This window comes from Dermacentor albipictus, chromosome 3 (genome assembly GCF_038994185.2).
Source record: "Dermacentor albipictus isolate Rhodes 1998 colony chromosome 3, USDA_Dalb.pri_finalv2, whole genome shotgun sequence".
Classification (NCBI taxonomy): Eukaryota; Metazoa; Arthropoda; class Arachnida; order Ixodida; family Ixodidae; genus Dermacentor; species Dermacentor albipictus.
The window spans coordinates 89712585-89732001 of NC_091823.1; the positions used below are offsets into that span (position 1 = coordinate 89712585).

The 19417-nt window shown below is 47.6% G+C and overlaps 1 protein-coding gene across 1 annotated transcript in view; it reads left to right on the forward strand.

Annotated features, from left to right (window-relative positions):
• LOC139057471 (transcription factor Sox-5-like) overlaps window positions 1–19417 on the forward strand; it is an 884741-nt gene that overhangs the window by 269984 nt on the left and 595340 nt on the right. The window lies entirely within an intron of this gene.

Below are 19417 nucleotides of genomic sequence, written 5' to 3' on the forward strand. Positions count from 1 at the left end.
GGCGGAACGGAGTGTACGGGCGGCGGCGTGGCGTAGAGCGTACACTCCCGAGGCAGCGAGGGAGTCTAAGCGCGCGCGTAAATCGCGTACATTCCGAGCGGCTTGATTCAACCCCTTGCTCGACGTCGTCGCGTAGTCGCACGAGCGAGCGAGCGCGCGCTGCTTATTTCGGGCCTGTAACTCCTCCAGCTTTTCAGTGTTTACGGGTCTGCCCAGTTCAGAGATTTTAATTCCTTGCTTTTTTTTCTCTCTCTCTCTCTCTCTCACTCCATCTCTGTTCTCAGAGTCTGTCTCTGTAGATGGCTCTCTCATGAGCACTTCCGTTCTGTCTTTTTTTTTTAATCTCCTATCTTTCTTTCTCCTTTTTTTTTATTTTGTCTTGGTGTTTTTTTTTTCCCTTCTATTTGGCCCTTCCTCGCTTTCATTCTGTGCCGCTTATACTCCACCCCGTTCGCTAGAGCGATATACGTCTGCACGATTGCTGCGCAAATGAAAGTGGCGAGTTCTCCACCAGTAGGACTTAGAAATGAGCCGGCTGTGACTACAAAGACGCTCCGCAACACAGCACTTGGCGCTTTTCTCGCTTACGGGTTAATCTCGTACTTAATGGTCTGGGCCTTTGGATAAATTTCTGAACACACAGGCCGCGAACTTTTTCGATTAACCCAATTCGTGTGTTTATGTCAAGAAAGAAAGAAAGAAAGAAAGAAAGAAAGAAAGAAAGAAAGAAAGAAAGAAAGAAAGACAGAAAGAAAGAAAGAAAGAAAGAAGGAAAGAAAGAAAGAAAGTTTATATGATAGTTCTTTTGTTAACGTTTATTCTTATTTTCCGTTAAATAAGCTAAATAAGGGATCCAGGTGGACAACGAGCTGTTTCACTTATGCAATGACGTGAGGTCCATCCTGACAGCAATTCATCCGATAGTATTACTAGGAGGTGGCTGATCATGACGGAAGCGGCATGACACAAATAATATAGAAGGGATCGGACTACCCGCCGTGGTTGCTTATTGGCTATGGTGTTGAAATGCTAAGCACGAGGTCGCAGGATCGAATCCCAACCACGGCGGTCGCATTTCGATGGGGGCGAAATGTGACAACACCCGTGTACTTAGATTTAGGTGCACGTTAAAGGAACCTTAGGTGGTACAAATTTCCGGAGACCCCCATTACGGCGTGCCTATTAAACAGATCGTGGTTTTGGCGCGTAAAACCCCATAATTTAATTTTAAGGGATTGGACTATTGACGCAATATACGAGTGGCTGCTATGCGCTGTCGAGTCTCCGTAAAATAATCGTTAGATGGGCTTTAATAGAATGTGTTGCTAGGGCTAGTTGATTCGTTCTTGCATGAAACAATAAGTGAAAACTTCAGGCGTGTCAGCGTCCTGAGATGTTGAAGCAGGTTCCAAGGTATTTCCTCTCCCTTGTCTGCATCACTGCCTCGTCTACCGCTTGCTCTTATTCTTCCGCGCTAGATGTACTCAGCTGAAAATTCCGGGCCCTGGTCGAAGAACCACTGGTTTGGCTCAAGAAATAAGTGGATTGTCGAGCGCAACCTTCTGAGCAAAGAAGACCGTGCATTCGATTTCGATATGCAGCGCGGTTTGACGAATGCGTGCATATATATATATATAACCGCGAAGCAAATGGACGACAACGAAAAGAAAAAGCATGGTTTTCTTCAATCATTCACGTGTACCTTACACGCGAGCCAACTGATGCGTGGAACTCGGACCGCATCGCGAAGCGCGAGGCAGACTACCACGTAGCGCGCCCTCTATGCATTTCTTTCTGGCGTTGCCATTTCGTCGCCCGTGACGTCGTCCTTCCTTTTAAAACCGCTCCGAGCGCGGGAACCGCGCGCAATCTGTTGCCATGTGCGGCACCGGACGTATTCCAAGTGGTCCTAACGTCTCCTTTCGCGGTGCACGACACTCTTGGGCGCTCGCGCGCGCAAAACGTATTTACAGCAAGCAGTGTGGCGGGCACGCCGACGCACACCAGATACGAATGCGGGGGCCAAATTAAGCCGCGCTGATCGCTGTGTAAGTAAAAAAAATTAATAATAATAATGCAGAGAAGTGCGGTGCAGGCAATCAGAAGCGGAGAGACAGGATCACGGAAAGGATGAGAAGGTTTGCACTCCCGTAGTATAACGTATCTGATGGGCAATTTTTATCATCGGCGTGCGTACTCCAGGAGCAATTACATAGCGTGCGTATTTCATTCACCTCTATATTTACACGCGGAAGACAGTCTTAAGTAAATAGAAGTACGAGTCGCTATCGCCTTTGATGATCACTGTTTCATAGTTCTGCATTTCATCTTCGCCCGTTATTATAGAAGCAGCTTATGTTCGCCTCTAGATACTTAAATTTGTTTTACTTTAGTTCGAAATTAGCAATATGATTCAGATTGTATTTATAGGAATGAATATCCAGGTGTGCCTCCATGTACATTATCAAACAGAGATGCAGATTACTAGTTGAGAGCTAACGCTTAACTTTGAGTAGATGTACTTCGAATGGGCATAGGATTGTGCCAAGCTGCAGTCAACACTCTTCTTTGCAGCATACACTATGCTGGTTACTTCGGCATTTTCAATTCAATTTAGTGTTCTTAGCTATACCCTCTATGTGGGAAGCCACATAAAGGGCTCCAGACACTCCGGAAACATAGGTTCCAGAAACCTCTTAGGCTAGAAATGTTCGTAAGAGAAAAATTCTAGCCAATCGTGATGCTGGACACACGTTCTGCGGAGGCAGCCAGCCAAAGAGAAATAGCAATTTCGAGCGAGAAGCTTTGTGATTTCGGCGCCATAATCGTACCTACAGCCGGAAGAAGCAAACGGGACAGCAATACATGAAAAAAATACTTCGATGAAATGACACCTCAAAGTCGCCACGTTTCTCTCATTGCTTAGCAGTGACTGGACTGTTCAGTAAAAGCATTATGTCAGCAGACATTCGAAGGACGATGATGCAGTTGTAATTGTTAACGGGCAGCCTACCGGTGCGAAGAAGAGAGTGAGCCAAAGAACAGAGCATTACGCACACAAAAGTGGAGTCCTATGTAGCTCCTTTAACGTTATTTAACATGTACTCCTTGTTTTGTTTTTCTTAGTTGCTTGTCTTAGATTCATTATATTTACCTTGTTTTCAATATCCATCTTTTCAATATTCATTCCTATAAGGGTAGTTTGCCTAATTCCTAATTTCACAGCTCTGCCTGCGTCTGCTGGGTGCACATATGCCGTGTATTGCGTGATAATATTTATTCAGATCGTATAGTTATAGTCTCTTGAAGACAAAGCAGTGGCCTTCGTGTCGTCAGTTCTTGACAAAAAAAAAGCATTCATTGCCTTGACGGAAGAAGAAACAAATATTCCTTCGTATTTTGATTGGCAAAGATATATCGCATGTACGGCTCTTGGTCATAGGATGCTAAGTAGACCTGAGATGCTAGATGTGCAAACGACACACTTGACACCCATACGTTGACTTTTGTGGTCTAAGAGTACTCGTGAAACCCGAGGACGCACTACGAAAGAAAAGGAGCGTAGCTGCAAAGTACGTGTATGTCCCGCACTTTTCGTATATGTTTGTTGTTTTAATAAACTTCATCTGTCAATATAGAGAGAATGACGGAGAGAAAGGGAGACGAAACAAAGGAAGTATACAGATGACAAGGAAGTAGAGGTAGACACACAAAGGGCACAGACACGCAATAACAGTACCTCAAGATCAGCGCACACTATCACAGCACAGGATCTCTTTACAGCGCAATGAACACTAGTTCAGGGGCCCTATGACGTAAAGCTATTCCAATATGTTTTTATTCCAATCTGCTGACGTAAAATTTGCGTAACCACCGACGCAAGCACCAGGCGGTCACCCGCGGGGTTGTCTGAACAAACCAATCGAACGCTCTCCTCGTTCATAGGAGGTCACTTTTGTTTGCTTGAAAAACAAATAACATTGCCTACACTCAGCGGCTTGTATCTAATTGACTCACAAGAGGCGAGGAGCACGCTCAAGTGGAGAGGGATGGGATTCGATGGGGCCGAGCCACTGCACTGAAAATCGATAACCGGAGGAAGAGGGTAGTGCCGGCGTCTGCGATTGGCCCGCTTTCCTTTACTTAGCTAGCGGTGGCTGGTGGAAAATGGCGGCGGCATGCAACGGAAGCTTAAGAATGACCCTAAAACGGATCCTCAGCAAAGAAGAGTTGGTAGAATGAGGTCGTAAACGTGCCGAAAGTGCTCGAAAACTTGCACGGCCACGCGAAAAGTTTTATTATACACAAATAAACCCATGCTCTCCGGCAGATGCGAGTAGCCAGCGCCTGAGCGATCGGCGGCAGCCATCTTTTCTTCCTTTCGGAACGGGGCAGCCTGCGGCTATTCAGATGAAAATTCAGTTTTGTTCGGCATATTAATGCATCTTTAATGCGTTCACGTCACTTTGACGTGGTGAGGTTTCGCGGTTTTGTGACGTCGCGTGTCAGGCAGGTGAAGTGGGTGCAGCCCGAAAACTTTTGACCAATAGCCGGGGGGTAATGGCGAAAAGGCGTCAAATCAGAAATAACTATTTTTCTTTTTTCGGTCAAATCATGCATAATCAGTGTGTACACATCATATCAGATAGGGAGGTATCGCGGTTTTCGTGACGTCGCGTGACAGACAGGTGAAGTAAGGGTGTTCCAAAAGAGTTTTTGACCTATCGCGGAGGGCTGATAGCAGAATTGGAATAAAAAAGTTTGGAATAAGTTTACGTTATAGCGCCCCAGGCTACAGCCTCTGTCGGGCGTAAGAACTCGAACAGTGTGCCTTCATCGTCCTCTGCTGCGATGGATTGTCAGGTCAGCATTCCGAATAGGTCTACTCTGACAATGATCCGTAATCAAATTGAGCTAGCGTGGGCGCGTGTGATTGTCTCTGTACACTGTAGCAAGGACAGTTACACATAGCGCATTGAAGGGTCTCCTAGCGACCAATTAGCACAGCAGGCAGCGGCCTCAGTCTTAACAGAATATTCGGTTAGCTACCTTTACTATGAGAAAAGAGAGATACCTTTACTATAATAGAGATGCAGTGAGATAGGCATGAAACAATGTTTTGACCTGCAATTTGACATAGGGAAGTAGAAATGGGAACAGAACTAAATAACTTCTTTAGCGTACGTTTTCATGCGCGTTTCGTGAATTGTTCCCTTCACTCACGCACAATATTATTCTCTGTTGGTAAAACAGTGGCCTCAAGAGGTGTGTTGGCAGATAACAGGAAGATATATATTATGAGGCACTGGACGGAATAAACACTCACGTGCCCCAATAAAAAAAAAATGCACACGGAGTATCGAATCCGCTCAAATTATCCACTTCAGGAGAGATGGAGTGCTTCTATTGCCTTCCGCTGTAACGATTGATGAGGTCTGTTCCGAGTAAAATCGCGTGCTTCGACAGTGACCGGTCATCGAAACCATTTAGCGTAAACGCAAGCCAGCAAGAAGCACTTGATAGTTGTGCACAAAAAATTTAGGCAGGTAACAAAGTATCAGCAGTGTGGCGGGAGCTGCAGGATAAGCATTAAGTGGGACTCCTCATTCGAGCTATTTTCGTGAAAGAAGAAGACCGAGTGGTCTTCTGCAACGACGTCATGGCAAGTCTAAGGTATCAGATATGTCGCATAAGTTTATGCGAAGCCAGCTTTCTTTGGACTTGTTTCTTCCCCTCTGCTCCTCTGTATTGTACCATTTCAACTTAAAAAATCATCCCCAAGAATGTCCCGCACTGCTTTTGTGTCAATCTTGCTTACTTTTTGGATACAACTTTATTCAGCGTTGCTTTTTCCGCACTTGGCTTATTACTCTGACTTTCACAACCGTCACCGACAGTTGATGGGACAGTTTATTGGAACCGTCGCTATACCTGCGAATCTGTAACCAATCGTAACTACTTCTGGTTAACTTCCCTGCCTGTCCATACATCCTCTCTCTCTCTCTCTCTCTCTCTCTCTCTGGCGTTCTCTTCAGCTGGATGCAAATGGAAGCGAACGCAAAAAGACACAAGGCTGTATCGAGGACATAAGCAAGCAAAACTAGAAAGGAGAAGCGGCAAACGTGATAGGCAACCACTAAAAGAAGTTTTCCGTGGGCTCAGGAGGAGAGTTGGCAGGGTGAAGACTGCCGAAAACACGTTCGCCGGAGGCTGATGCAAGATATGAATGGCGTGTACTCAGATAAGCAAGCAATTTTAGATGCTCAAAACAGAGAGCCGATTAAAACATCTCGCTGCTTTCGTTTTAGTTGACATGAAACGTTGGCGGCTTACGTTTTAGGCTGGGCCGTGCCGTTAGCGTTTTACCTTGTGATGGGTGTTTCATTCTCATGCCGAAGTAAATTGTTCCAGCGGTCAGGTTGGTGTATCATTGCATGCTTGGCACGATAGGCGTACTGGCGTCGCGTGAACATAAATGCATCTGTTTAAATGGGTGACCTATAATGGCCGTCAAAGTTCCAAGCCTCGAAAAAAATGCACGTAGACTGGCGACGTCAGTGTTGTAAACCTCGAAAATAAAGCGAGCAGATCGACTTGAACTGCTCGCAGTGGGATGAGCTTTTGGTATAAGTATTATGGAGCCAAATTAAGGTGTACAAGGAAACACACGTCGAAAAGACGGGCGATAACTACCTGTATCAGCAAGTACATATAATAACATCATTTTAGGGAAAAAAGTCTTTATGTACAAAATTAAGGATAATAAATTAAGGGTATTAAAGGTACTAAGGTCAATAATTAAGGGTATTAATTAAATGCCCCCATTTGAGGCAACCAGCTGAAGATATTATTTTTTGTTCTAAAACACTAAATTGTGATTGCAACGGACCTCTCGTGACAGGCGCACTTGTATTTGCATGTGCATTCTGGGAGTTATAGAGAGAGAATGAAGAGGAAAGGCAGGGAGGTTAACCAGATATGAGTCTCCGGTTTGCTACCCTACACTGTGGATGGGGGATAGGGGTTAGAAATATGGCAGAGGAAAACGCTAAAAAAAGGGGGGTGGGGAACAATTGAAGTACTCAGGACCCATTATCGTCTGGCTGAAAGATGTGTGTGGTCTGTCCGCTGTTAGGGAGGCCAAGTGGTGACGAGGAGTTCTGGACAGATGCCTTATTAACCGCATATGATGAATTATTTCCAGCTTGTTTCACTCCGGCTGCGAGACCTTCGATCCCTCCATGGTGCCTTGCTCAGCCAAAAATCAACCTCGCAATACCTAGTATCTCGAAAAAAGCTGATCTGTCATCGCCAGCCCTTAGACAGCTCACGCTACTATATTTGTACGAGAACTACCGTGACTCTACGCATATTTACACTGATGGATCTGTCCTTCCAAGCAGCTCCACGGCGGCAATCGTCAATACCAGCGAAAGCTACAACAATCAAATTTAAGACGACCCACGCGACAACATCGATGGCAGCAGATCTCGCAGCGCTCTTTACTACCCTTCATCACATTGGTGATGAACCAGCACACAAATGGACAATATTCTGTGATTCGAAGGCGGCACTGCAGTCTACTGTCACCTTTACGACGCGGACCGCACGAACAACTAATATTCCATATTACAGAAATGTTACAACATATAAGTGATGCTGGCCATGAAATAACCTTTCAGTGGCTTCCAAGTCACTGCGGTATCGGCAATGAACGGGCGGATCACGCTACCCGCTCAGCCCATACTGAGGAGCGCCACATTCAAATTCCTCTTTCTAGAACTGACGTGGCACGGAAGCTCCGCGTACTTGCTCGGCAGTGCACCGCGTCGCAGTCAGATGAGCCACATTTAAGAAACACGCGACTGTACTCACTTGATCCCACACTAAGTCTTCGAGCGCCATCACAGCTTCGCCGTAGAGACGCCACGCTTTTATATCGACTTTGGTTGGGCGTTGCCTTTACCAAAGCCTATGCATTCCGCATAGGGATGACCGACAGCCCAACCTGTGACCACTGCGGCCTTGAAGAATCAATTGGCCATATCTTGTGTGCCTGCCCGCAGTACAGTCCACAGAGGGCATGCCTTCGCCACGAACTTGACCAACTGGACGACCAAGCGCTATCCGAAAAAAGAATTCTACAACATCGAAAAGACCTACCGTCACAGAAGAAGGCCGTGCAAGCGCTATTGCGCTTTTTACGATCTACCGGCCTGTGTGAACGAATTTAACTGGAACGCCTTTTGTGTATGCGGGAATTATCATTTACACAAAATTGCTGCGTGTTGGAACAACAGCGGCCTCAAGGAAGCTTACTAAATGTGAGCAGAGTGGTAGAGACGAGTTTACAAGATTTCCACCCTTTGGAAGGGGTGCTGGCTATCAGCTTTCTCGTAATCGCTTGGCGATAACTGCGAGTCGGTTTATTTACGCATTATTAGCAGTATCAGAATGCCTTCAGTAACAATGTTCGGGCTGAACGGACGAAAACTATGGACAGAAATAATTTATATGAAAATAATGATGAAACGTCCGGCCGATAAATAAATAGGAGGATCGAATCTGTTCCCTGAGGGTGATTTTCTCGGCTAAGAAGTCATTTTCCTTATTGTGACAGGTTTTCAGCGAAAACAAACGCAGCTCACCTCACATAAGTGTACCTTCATGAGCCGGCTTCCTATGTGTGTCTGCCCACAATGTTAACTCTCATAATGCGCCCACGGGTATTAATTCCCGATACCTGTTTCGCGCATGCACACATGTACGTACTATACTATTTTACGCTTTCTCGTATAGTGACGATTCAGCAGCCGCAAGCTGACTTCGTACTTCTCATTGCAGCAAAATGGCACATGGCTCCAAATACATCATTCGTATAATTCAAGACCCGGCCATGATCTGAAAAATACGTGGTATCCAAGGTCTATCACGCCTTGAGAAATAGAAAAGTTAAAGTTTACCTATAGATGGCGCCGCGCGTAATCGAGTGAGCCAGAGGAGTTCGTGGAACAAAACAATGGGGCCTGCTTCCCAGCGTCAGGTGCAGCCTCTTTTGGGGCGCTCCATGAATCACGTTGATTTACGACCCGCCGTCGCGAGCGCCGAGTCAATCAAGTGGTGAACAGGGCTGTCAGCGTGCTCACCGCTGCAGCCACAGCTTTGTCCAGGCTTCTTCTCGAGAACTGCGCACATGCCTTGTCTTCGCAGTGACGGCAAGAAGGCGGGCGCAGTGGGCGAAAGTGTGTGTGCGTGCACCTGCTCGCAAAAAGTTTTCGGAACGCGAAAACAGTGCAGACAGGTTGGAACACTTTGCGGCCTCGGAACGGCACGCCTGAAGCAGAGAACCGTACATTCTGCGTTTGGCTCTGGGGTCTACGTCGCACGCTTCGGATAACGGCGGGCTATATCATTTAGCGCCGAACCCGTTGAGATGGCTCGGTTGCTATGTAACCTATAGCGCTCCTAAGAGCGAGGTTGAGGGTGCAATTCCAGGCAGCCTCGCTCCCATGGGAATGGAAAGCAAGAACGCTGGCTTTCCGTACTTTTGGTACGCGTTTAAGTGACGTAATATGCCGTCTTTCCAAAAACGTATTGGCGCAAGTATTGGCGCAAGTATTGGCGCGTCTCCTACTGCAAGCCGGCCTCCGCTACAGTGTGACAACCACCTATGACCGCTAGATACATGACAACAGATTCCACAAAACACTGCTTCAATTCATACACAATACAGGCCTCACAGCACACATATAATACATATATACGCTCCAAGAATTAAGCCTTAAGGGCAAGCCTTTACCGCAGTAAAAAAAAAAGGAGAAGCGCGAGGTCGTGAAATCGGTCGTATACTCTGGGGCTGACGCGATTACTACGCAACTACTCATACTAGTGTATATCCTGCCGCCGCCGGTACATCACAGCAAGATGTAACGACCGCCGCAGAGAGAAATGTAGATAGTTCTTTACCTGCGTCTGTCGTATTTATGCCGTAATTGGGAACTGTCTTCGTGAATATAACTTTTGTTATAACGTCGACAAGTCACACTTGCCAATTTGAGTGACGCGTAACATTCCGGAGGACTTATATCCTGTGCTTTTTGTCTGCTACCGCCTAATGTCGCACTGAATGTCTTTGAAGGCTTCTTTGAACACGTGTGTCTTGACTTCAATGGTGCGTTCTTGGCCCATGGTCAAGTGGCGCTTGTGCGTCGCGCGCCAGGAAAGCGGATTTTCTGTTTATGCAGGAGTGGAATGTTAATGAGAACCTACAGTTTGGATTGTGAGCTGGCTATAGCGTTCGTTGGTTGTGTGCGTGCTGTCTTATTTCTCGCCCTGCACGTCGAATAGCTATAGGCAAACTTCCCCGGTTTCCACTAACTATACATTTCTCGTCATAGAGCGATACGATGGCGATCTATACGTACACAGCTGTTAAAGCCACGTGAGGAAACGTCAGACGTCTTGCCCGTGCTTCCGTCCCAGCAACTAAGCAGGCTCCTCGCAAAAATACCCCCACAACATTCGAAACAAATGCGTTTTGCTTTGGATGAAGCGCGAATACTTGCGTGTACTATAGGAATAACGCTTTGGTCATGCATATAGTGCGCGTCTTCAGGTAGTGACATATGAGCTTTCACTACGTATATGGCTGCCATATTTCAGTCAAACGTAGCTCCCCGGGAATGCGGTGTTTGGGAAGACTAATGTGTTATTATAATTCCGGCCATCCTTAGTATATATGCTCTCTTTGATCGCCCTGCTGTCAAAAATAGCTTCCATTCCTTACTGAAGACAAGCGCGCCGCTGGACGCAAGCAGCCAGAATTTTGCCGCGTCATTTCGAGCAAAGGAATGCGCCGGATAGCCTCCAGGCGTACGTCTCTACCAGGACCCGTGATGGGGAGCGTCCGCATTTGTCCGCAGCGCGTCCACGACCAACCAGATTCACGGGGCGCGCTGTTAAGCACAATCTGTGTGCGACCTGAAATGTCCCCTCGAATGGGCCCTTTGCTTCTTCTGCTTTTTTTTTCTTTATACTTTCTTGGTCTTCCTTCGTTAGCGTCAAGCGTTTCTTTCTTTCGTCCTGCTCCGTCCGCGGATCTCTTGTTTATGCGCCCGCTCTGCAGAGGAGTTCACCGCCCGGGGTGCGACGTCTCTCCCCCTTGTGGATGGCCCCTGATACAGCTCGTCTATACCGCGCGCTATAGTGCTCGGCTATACGCGGCCGGACAAAGGTGTATGCCTCGTAGGCGTAATTATTGCAGCGCCATCGGAGCGATAGACGTTGCCGAGCGCAGTGCCTCTGCCGCCCTTCGTCTCCTCTTCCCCGTACTCGTGCACTCTCGCCCATTCCTGCCCATGTAATTCGAAGTTTTCTTGTTCTTGCCGATTGCGGGACACTGCTGGAAGCCGGGCGCGCTTTTAATCGGCGACGCGGAGCTCTATTCAGTGGCCCTGATTAATGTTCGACCCGGGCAGCATCCAGACGGGGTGCGGCCGCTCGACAACTGCGTTCCTGCGGCACTCATCCCTTTAACCCCCGCGCGCCTCTGCCCGGCGCTTGAGCAGGCCGCGCGGCGCCGCTGTATACGAGGCAGCTGGCCGGCCGGCCGTATCAGCCGGGCCTGATCTAGAACTGCTACCGCATTACGCCTTTATAACGCCGTGCGCGCGGCAGTACATCGTTAGGTGTGCGACCCTTGAGCCGTACAGAAATGAGCCGATGGGCTGGCGTTAGATAACCGGGACCTGTATCACGGAAAGCACTTACGCTGAGATTGTTCGTAAGAGACAATCCCGATGTTGGACATGTTATCACCGAATGCGGCCAGCCAGTGGCAAATAACACTTTCCAAGGAACAGCTTTGTGAATTCAGCCGCCGACTTCGGGGATTCGGGTTTAACGTTCGTGTTCAAGAAGCACTATAGAAAAAAAGTTCACCGACGATTACGATACTTCCTAATGCGAATTTTGTGGCACAGAATTTGATTCTGAACCACAGGGTCATCTCGGCGGCGGTGCTGAGCTTCTGCCCAGGCAGCTCGTTTAGCAGCTGCGGCAGATCAAATACTTCCACCGGTTGCGTCGTTCATTGTTCAGAAAGAACTGGCTGACACTATTTTGTATTATGATTAGTAGTGACAGTGAAGAACGACAGTGTCGAAACTGTCGTTCTGTCAACAGTGTGTGTGCGTGCGTGCGTGCGTGTACGTGTGCGTGTACGTGTGCGTGTACGTGTGCGTGTGCGTTAGTGTGCAGGTATGTTATGCAGTATTACTGCTGTAACGATTCACAATGAGTGACCGGTATATTGTGATCTAAGCTTTGATTGTGTGAATGTCAGGTTCTGTATAATAACTTGTTTTAGGACATCAGTGCAGTTCTTCTGCCTCCGTGTAAATGACAATAGTGTAATTTAGGGGCGTACTTACATGGCCTTTGTGGAATCCTGCTGTTGATGCACCTGTAGAAAGCTTCGCGCATGCCGAACAATGCCTGTGTCCCCGTACCCTCCAGAATCTTATTTCCTTAGTGGAAAAGCGTGTGCAAAAATAACTTTAATCACCCATATTATTAGTTTTTATTCCCCTACTCACATTATAATTTCGTAAACTAATAGTTATGTAGTGCTACTTACTGTAGACATTATCAAAAGATAGTAATGATGTCTGAGAATCGCACAGGATAATTTTCTTTCCTTTCTGTAACTGCTTGCGATCAGTTCATTCCTATAACCGTGTCGGCCGAGTACTTTCCTATAAAGAACTATACGTAGGCGTTCAAAGCTTTCCTCACAGAAAAGCACCGGGCACGCAGCGTTAGAGCAAGAAACTGCGAATAAACGTGACGGTGACACTGTTTGTTGTGATCGAAATTGCGCCCTTAAGCATTTAACATTTATAATAGCGTATGCGGTTGGCTCTAGTGGTGCATAGCTGCGACAAAACTGCACGGGGATTTGTTTGCAGCGCTTGTGATCGAAGCATCGCCCGATGCCTACACAGCAGCAGCAACAGCAGCAACATCACACAGGGTAGCATCGACGGGCGGTGGCGAGGTTGTTGCGGGGTCATCAGCGGGAGGGTCGCGGGCTCCCGTGGTAATCGGGCCGCCTACTGGACACGCTGGCCCTAATTGTTGTGTCCGGGGTGAACCGAAACCGATCCTTCACGCGAGCTTCTGGGGGAGGGCGGAGGGATATACGAACGGGGGGTCATCGGCGTGCTCAGGCCACCCCGAGGGGGGCCTTGCGCTACCTGCCCGGCCCCCTTCGATACTGCCCCCGCCCGAGTCAGCAGTGCACGCTCCTCGAGAACAGTGTTAGGAGCCGGCATATATGGTGGGCCCGTAACCAATCTGATCTGACTTCAGTGGAAAGCAATAAATCGTGGTTGAGTGGTACGGGGTTATTTTCGCCAACTTAGGTCTCTTGGTAGCAGGTGGCTTATTAGCGGATAACATAATAGCCGGATTTTCTTTTATATATACTGTAGCCGACAGAACGCTGCCACTGTCTTAAATGTAGACCATTACAACCGAGATAATTTTTATATCATACTACTTTTTTTTAAAGAAAGGAACCGATAAGGCGTTGTCAATTGATACTATGTGCATTTTCAAATTATTGCGGCTATATTTAACAACAAACGCATTTCTCTTGACGTCCATGCCTTTGCAAAACTTGTGACGTCAGAAGGAGATGATATGTGAATGTGATAGCGACGTACTTTCCTGTTGCTCATCTTTACGCACTTGTCCCTTGTATTCGATGAACAGCTGTATTTTAACCAAAAGTCAGCTATTTCTCCTCATTCTAACAGTAATATTTCCCGGTACCACGTAAAATAATGATGTTTTCCTCTGCACTTCTTTGATTCAATCACTGAAGACGTACATTCGCCTTTTCCTACCTCGAAGGTTGCCGTAATCTTTTGACGACACGCTCTCACCATGATAAGCTGTGTTGCCCGTTCCCGCATACAAAACCACCACTGCCTGTTTCTTGGACAAGAGTATACAGCACCGGATATGAGCCCTTCAGCATGAACCAAGCTTAAATGCCCGGCACTGTTGCGGGTGGCTTGAGATGTCTTCTAAAGTTAGTTTTTTGGTGACTGTTGAGCACTACCAAACATCACTTTGTTCACTCGGGTATGGGAAATCACACCTGTAGGTGCTTTGTCCTGTGATCTGCTACTGCGCAAGTAATACACGCCACTATCTGCGGCTGCCATTAGCTTAGCTCCTCGGGAATGAACACAAAAGCAATTGTGTGTGGCTACTGGTGGGAAAATACGCTAATGTCGCCTGACAAGCAGTGAGTTCACCAAAATTTGGAGTTGTGACATGAACTATTTTTATTCACACAAAATTTCAATGGGTAACTTTTAGAAACCTAAAACTTTCACAAAACTTTTCGTTAGTGAGTGCATTCTGCTACTGACCGGCTACCTTCACTGATAATATATCCCACCTCGTGATTGTCTGTCAGCTTCTCTTACGAACAGTTTTAGCGTAAGAAGGGTTATTGTGATAGCAATTACATCGACACTCCAGGCGCATTTCTGCCGTCGCCGTCGCCGTGAGGTTTCGCATGAGTGAAAGCGTGTGAGGGTGAGCCAGCGAACGCGGTTCAATCTCGCGTGCACGAGCGAGGAACGCGGCCTGGATGCGTGCCCTTTCCTGTGGCGCGCGAGGCAGTAGGGTCGGCCGAGGGAGGAGGGGCGTTCTTTACCGGCGGCTGCTAGGGTGCCTCGATATCCTACTCGCCCGCCGCTCCGTACAGAATGGAGACAACCGCGGCGTCTACTGCGGCGTTGGCCATGCGAATCGCGGACGTCGTGGTTGACGCCTTTAGCGGACGCCATATATAGGGACGCGTTGGCGGCGTTCGTGTGTCTTGAAGGTGATCTGCGACTTGTCCAAAGTGCGCGCCCGCGTGCGCCTCATTTTCAAAGCTATCTGCAATGTTTGCGGAGTGCGCGTAGTGCCGGTAACTTCGTATGCGCTGTGCTTTCGACGTTTCGTTCACGCTGAAGCGACAGATGCACGGAGGTCAATTGGCTCGCAGCGCCTGCCGCGATTTCTAACTCCAGCGTTTTCACAGACAGTTTCCGCTGTCATCGAGCGAGATGTGTTCATGTTTACCTGTGCGCACGTGACATCGTGCTGGCTAATTTAGTTTAAACACGTTGACGGGCTAGTTGGTTTGAATCCATGATAGAATGTGTAAGCGTGACAGAACAAGGACGTAGAAAGAAGCACACAAAGACAGCGCTGTCTCTGTGTGTCTGTATCTTTCTACGTCCTCGTTGAATCACGCTTACATATTCTACCATTGTTAATTTAGTTAGTAAGCGAATGTCAATAAGTTTGGACGACCGATAAAACTACTATCCTTACTTCGTACAGCTACCTACTAATTTGCTATCGCAATCGGTTCTTCGCCCTTCGGGTGGAACTGCGATCTTTTTCTGAATACGGGCCCTGTTCAGGCTGCTCTTGTTTACATGCATGAACGAACATGCGTGAACTTCCGTTGTGTGCGTGTGCGTGCATATGTGTGTGAGAGAGAGAAATGGAGGGAGGGAGGGAGGGAGGGAGGGAGGGAGGGAGGGAGGGAGGGAGGGGAAACATATAGACAGACCTGTATAATGATGACTTTTGGTCAGATGTTTTACTTGAGCCCGCAGGTATTCACCATACATTGTTTTTCCCTCTCAGTTCCCTCTCGGTTTTCAATACCCTCCTCCTCCATACTTGTTGCAGGGCATCTAACCGCAAGTTCTTCCGCTTACGCTTCTTGTGGTTGTATTCTGTCTCTATATATCTCTCTCTAAAGAGCAACATCAAGCAACCTCTTCTTGCGGTGAAACACTTCATTGCTTTGTTTTCGTCCTTCTCATTCGTCTTCCTCGTAATGAAACACCAAGTCGCTAATCGCTCCCATTTCGTAGACCTTGTAGGCTGCGCCAACCTCTGTCTGGCCGTGCTTACTATTCGCCGTTGCCTCCGTGCATGAAGCGTACTTGGAGTGGGCGGGAGGATGGCGTACAGGGCGGAGAGATCTTTCGAGTAAGATATCAAAATGAGTAAGTCGGTAGCGGCGGCGTTCGTTATTTGCATAAAGAACGCTAGCAGTTTTCCTGCGGGCATAAGAAAGGGTAGAAAGGCAACACCGAGCAAGGGCACCGCTCCCATACTTTTTAATTACAAAGTAGAGAGAACACCGGCAAGGTAACATTGCCGTTATAAAGATTATTTATCCACGCACTATTCATACGGTGTTTTCTTGCATCTTCATAGCGTGAGGCCAGCGCTGTCTTGATTCTGAGCACTTGTGGGCGCTTTATTAGAAACTGTGTTCACTATATCTTGGTCACGCTCTTCCAGGCTGACTTTAGCCGCTGGTTTGCACTACATAGTGCTGCCGGCCGTAGCTTAGTTTTCTTTTTTTCTTTCGGGGCTAATTGCAAAGTAGGGGACGGCCATGATAGAGCGGCAGTTTTATGGGCGTACGCTCAAGCCTCCGTCCCGTGCAGGGTTCCTACGGGACTATCTGTTCGTGTTAGCATTGCTTTTTGCCGCAGTGCGTGGCTTGACGGTTGTCGTGAAAATCAGAATATATTTGAGGGGGTTGAGTGAAGAAACCAAGTGAAAACGAGGCCGTTCCAAAAAAGTGCAAAGGGTGATCGTTCTGGGCTCAATTTGCATGCGATTATGGCCATTTAATTGTTTCGTATGGGGGTTTATGGATCTGTACCAACACTTGATACCGGGCTCGTTAGTTGCATGCAATAATAACAGAGAGTTCGACGCTTATTTTTTGAAAAGCAAACGAAGGAAGATAATGGACGCTTGATGAGCCATATGACAGTTTGCTCAACTTAAGTTTCCATTGATTGTCAGCTTTCATTATGCATTTTTTCTCATCCAATATAAGTAGAGATGCCAAATCGTTGAACAGATCGTTTTGTGAACTGCGATAAACACTGCATGTAAAACTGAAGTTCATTATTTACTCCCATCTCCTATGGTGCTGCATAAATTCATTAACTTTCTGAAACGGTGTTTTACAGCGCTAACTTATTTTAGCAAAAAAATTTGGAAGCTCAGCCGCAAGCGCGACAGGCTTCGCTATGTCTGACAATGTAAAAAAGAAAAAAAAACCTGGTGAAAGCAACTCTGTCTTCATTATGTGTTTGTATCAAACATCTAATCAAGCCGATGAAGAGCGATCAATTGAACTGAACCACATACACTCGTTCGAAGAAAGCCTCTTATGTTAGATTTCTTTGGCAGTCTTTTGCATTTAACAGCCCAGCGTAAGTTCAATGCAGTGACAAGGTGTATGTTTTGCCACTCTAACCACGCCGTATGATTCTGACGAGACTGCAATAAGGTGACGAATATCTGGCATATAATTACGTATGGTGCATATTGTTCCTGTTGCCAAAACAACTTGCGTATTGCTCTAATATTTAGTGGGTCCTGCGTGCTTTATTCCAACGAAGAAACATACTGATTTATTCGTTTGTTTACTTAAAAAGTTTTGAGCAGTTGTAACTTGCTGCTTTTATTGGCCCGTTTATTATTTTAGCGTCTCTAGATTGAATAGAATGGCGCGCGTGGGACGATGTGCATAGCATGTTTGAAGAGAAATCCAACCACGAGCACCCGCAAGAAATTATGAATAAATAATCAGGAGACTTCAACGATTCCGCTGGTTCCAAGTTCACTTACTGCGATAGCAGCTGCAGGCTCTCGCAGCTACCTCCGCCATCTTTTCAAGATCAACTACTACCCCTCTGCAATACACACAACGTTGTCTGCGTCCGCTATAATATTTCCTACTGCATTCACTAACGTCGTTGCCATCACCGTCTGAGTGCTGCACAACTGCAAGCACAGCACGCGAAGCAATAGACAGCGCGTTTTTTTTTTTTTCTCGATCAGCGCATATTGGATCAAAATAAGGGGGCTTTTGGCAAAGTACTGTGGAGGAGCGTGTACCTCGAAGCCATTTGAGAAATTTCTTACTACAGTAGTGAAGATAGTGATTCTTACCACAAAGAACATAGACGGCCCTTAAGTAATTTATACATTTCGCCTGGAGACAGATATATACGTAAATGAGAGCAAGGCAGGGAGATTAACCAGAGTTAAAGCCTTCGGTTTGCTATCCTGCACTAGGGGAAGGGAAAGGGGAAGTAAAGACGGAAACAAGAGCGAGGACAAAAAGAAAGGCGTGAAAAAAAAGGGGGTGGGACGGTATGGGATCATTATAGTCTTTCTAATAGGTCACTGCCACGTGAAAATTTCGCCTGGAATTTCATCAAAACTATATGACGTCTGTATTCATAGAATGTTCCTACGCTAGAATTATTTGCAAGAGCAGATTCCGGGCAAGTGGGCCTATTATTAGCGAAAGTAGCCAACCGACGACAAATAGCACTTCGGAACGAAAAAAAAAAAGTTTTGTGGATTCGGCCGAGGTGTTTCTGGCAAAAGACGGCTGATCTAAGGCAACAACCATTCTTTTCCTCGGAGATTTACGGGTGACAGCGATGCGCTATACAGTTTGCAACGTGTCTCCACGATTCGCTCAGAATCCGCGGAGCCGTGCGACGTCATTCGTCGGCACGCAAGCCGAAGACCCGCGAAGGGCCGGCAACGCAACCGACGCACCTTCGGCCGAGAGTCGCTTCTCGCGCTGCTCACCACTGCAGCCGCCGCAGCGAGCGACCAGACTCGCCGCCGTTGGAACGGGAGACTCGCGCTTGTCGTCGCTGCCGTTATTTCGGTGCGAGTGCCGCACATGGTGGCGGGCGTGCGCGTGTGACCGCGTCTGCCCGCGGCCCGGGGCCAGCGCCGAATACCGCCTGCCTTGCGGTGCCTTCCGGCCTGCACGAGGCGCCCTCTGTGCACGGTTCGCAGAAACGTCGGAAAGCGTCCTCGCCGTCGAATCTGTCGCGCTTATTTGTCGCGTGCGGCGGAATACCGTCCGTCCCTTCCAAAGTTTTCCTTTTACTCGTTTTCGCATGGAGCATCGCCGTGCTACTACTGCCCGGTTGAGCTAGCCGCGACGGGAGGCCGGCGTTCGAAAAACATTTTCACGCGTTTACGTCCTCTCGGTCCGGTCCGTCTCTCGCAGCCGCCGCTTTGTCCAGAGTTGACAGTCCGCTCGCTGACCGCCGTCGATAACTCTGAGCCGAACGCCTGGCTCTCTTCTATTCCTTAGGCCTTCTTTTTTTTTTCTTCTTTTTGCCCTCCTTTTATGTGTATGTACGACGTTATTTACGCTCTTCGCGTCTTTGGGTAAGCGCTGCCTCTGCCTGAAGAGCTATCTTGGCTTTGCCGCGGAACGTCGGCGCGGTACGGTGACGCAAAAGAAGTGAACGTCGACGCTCTCGGCTCC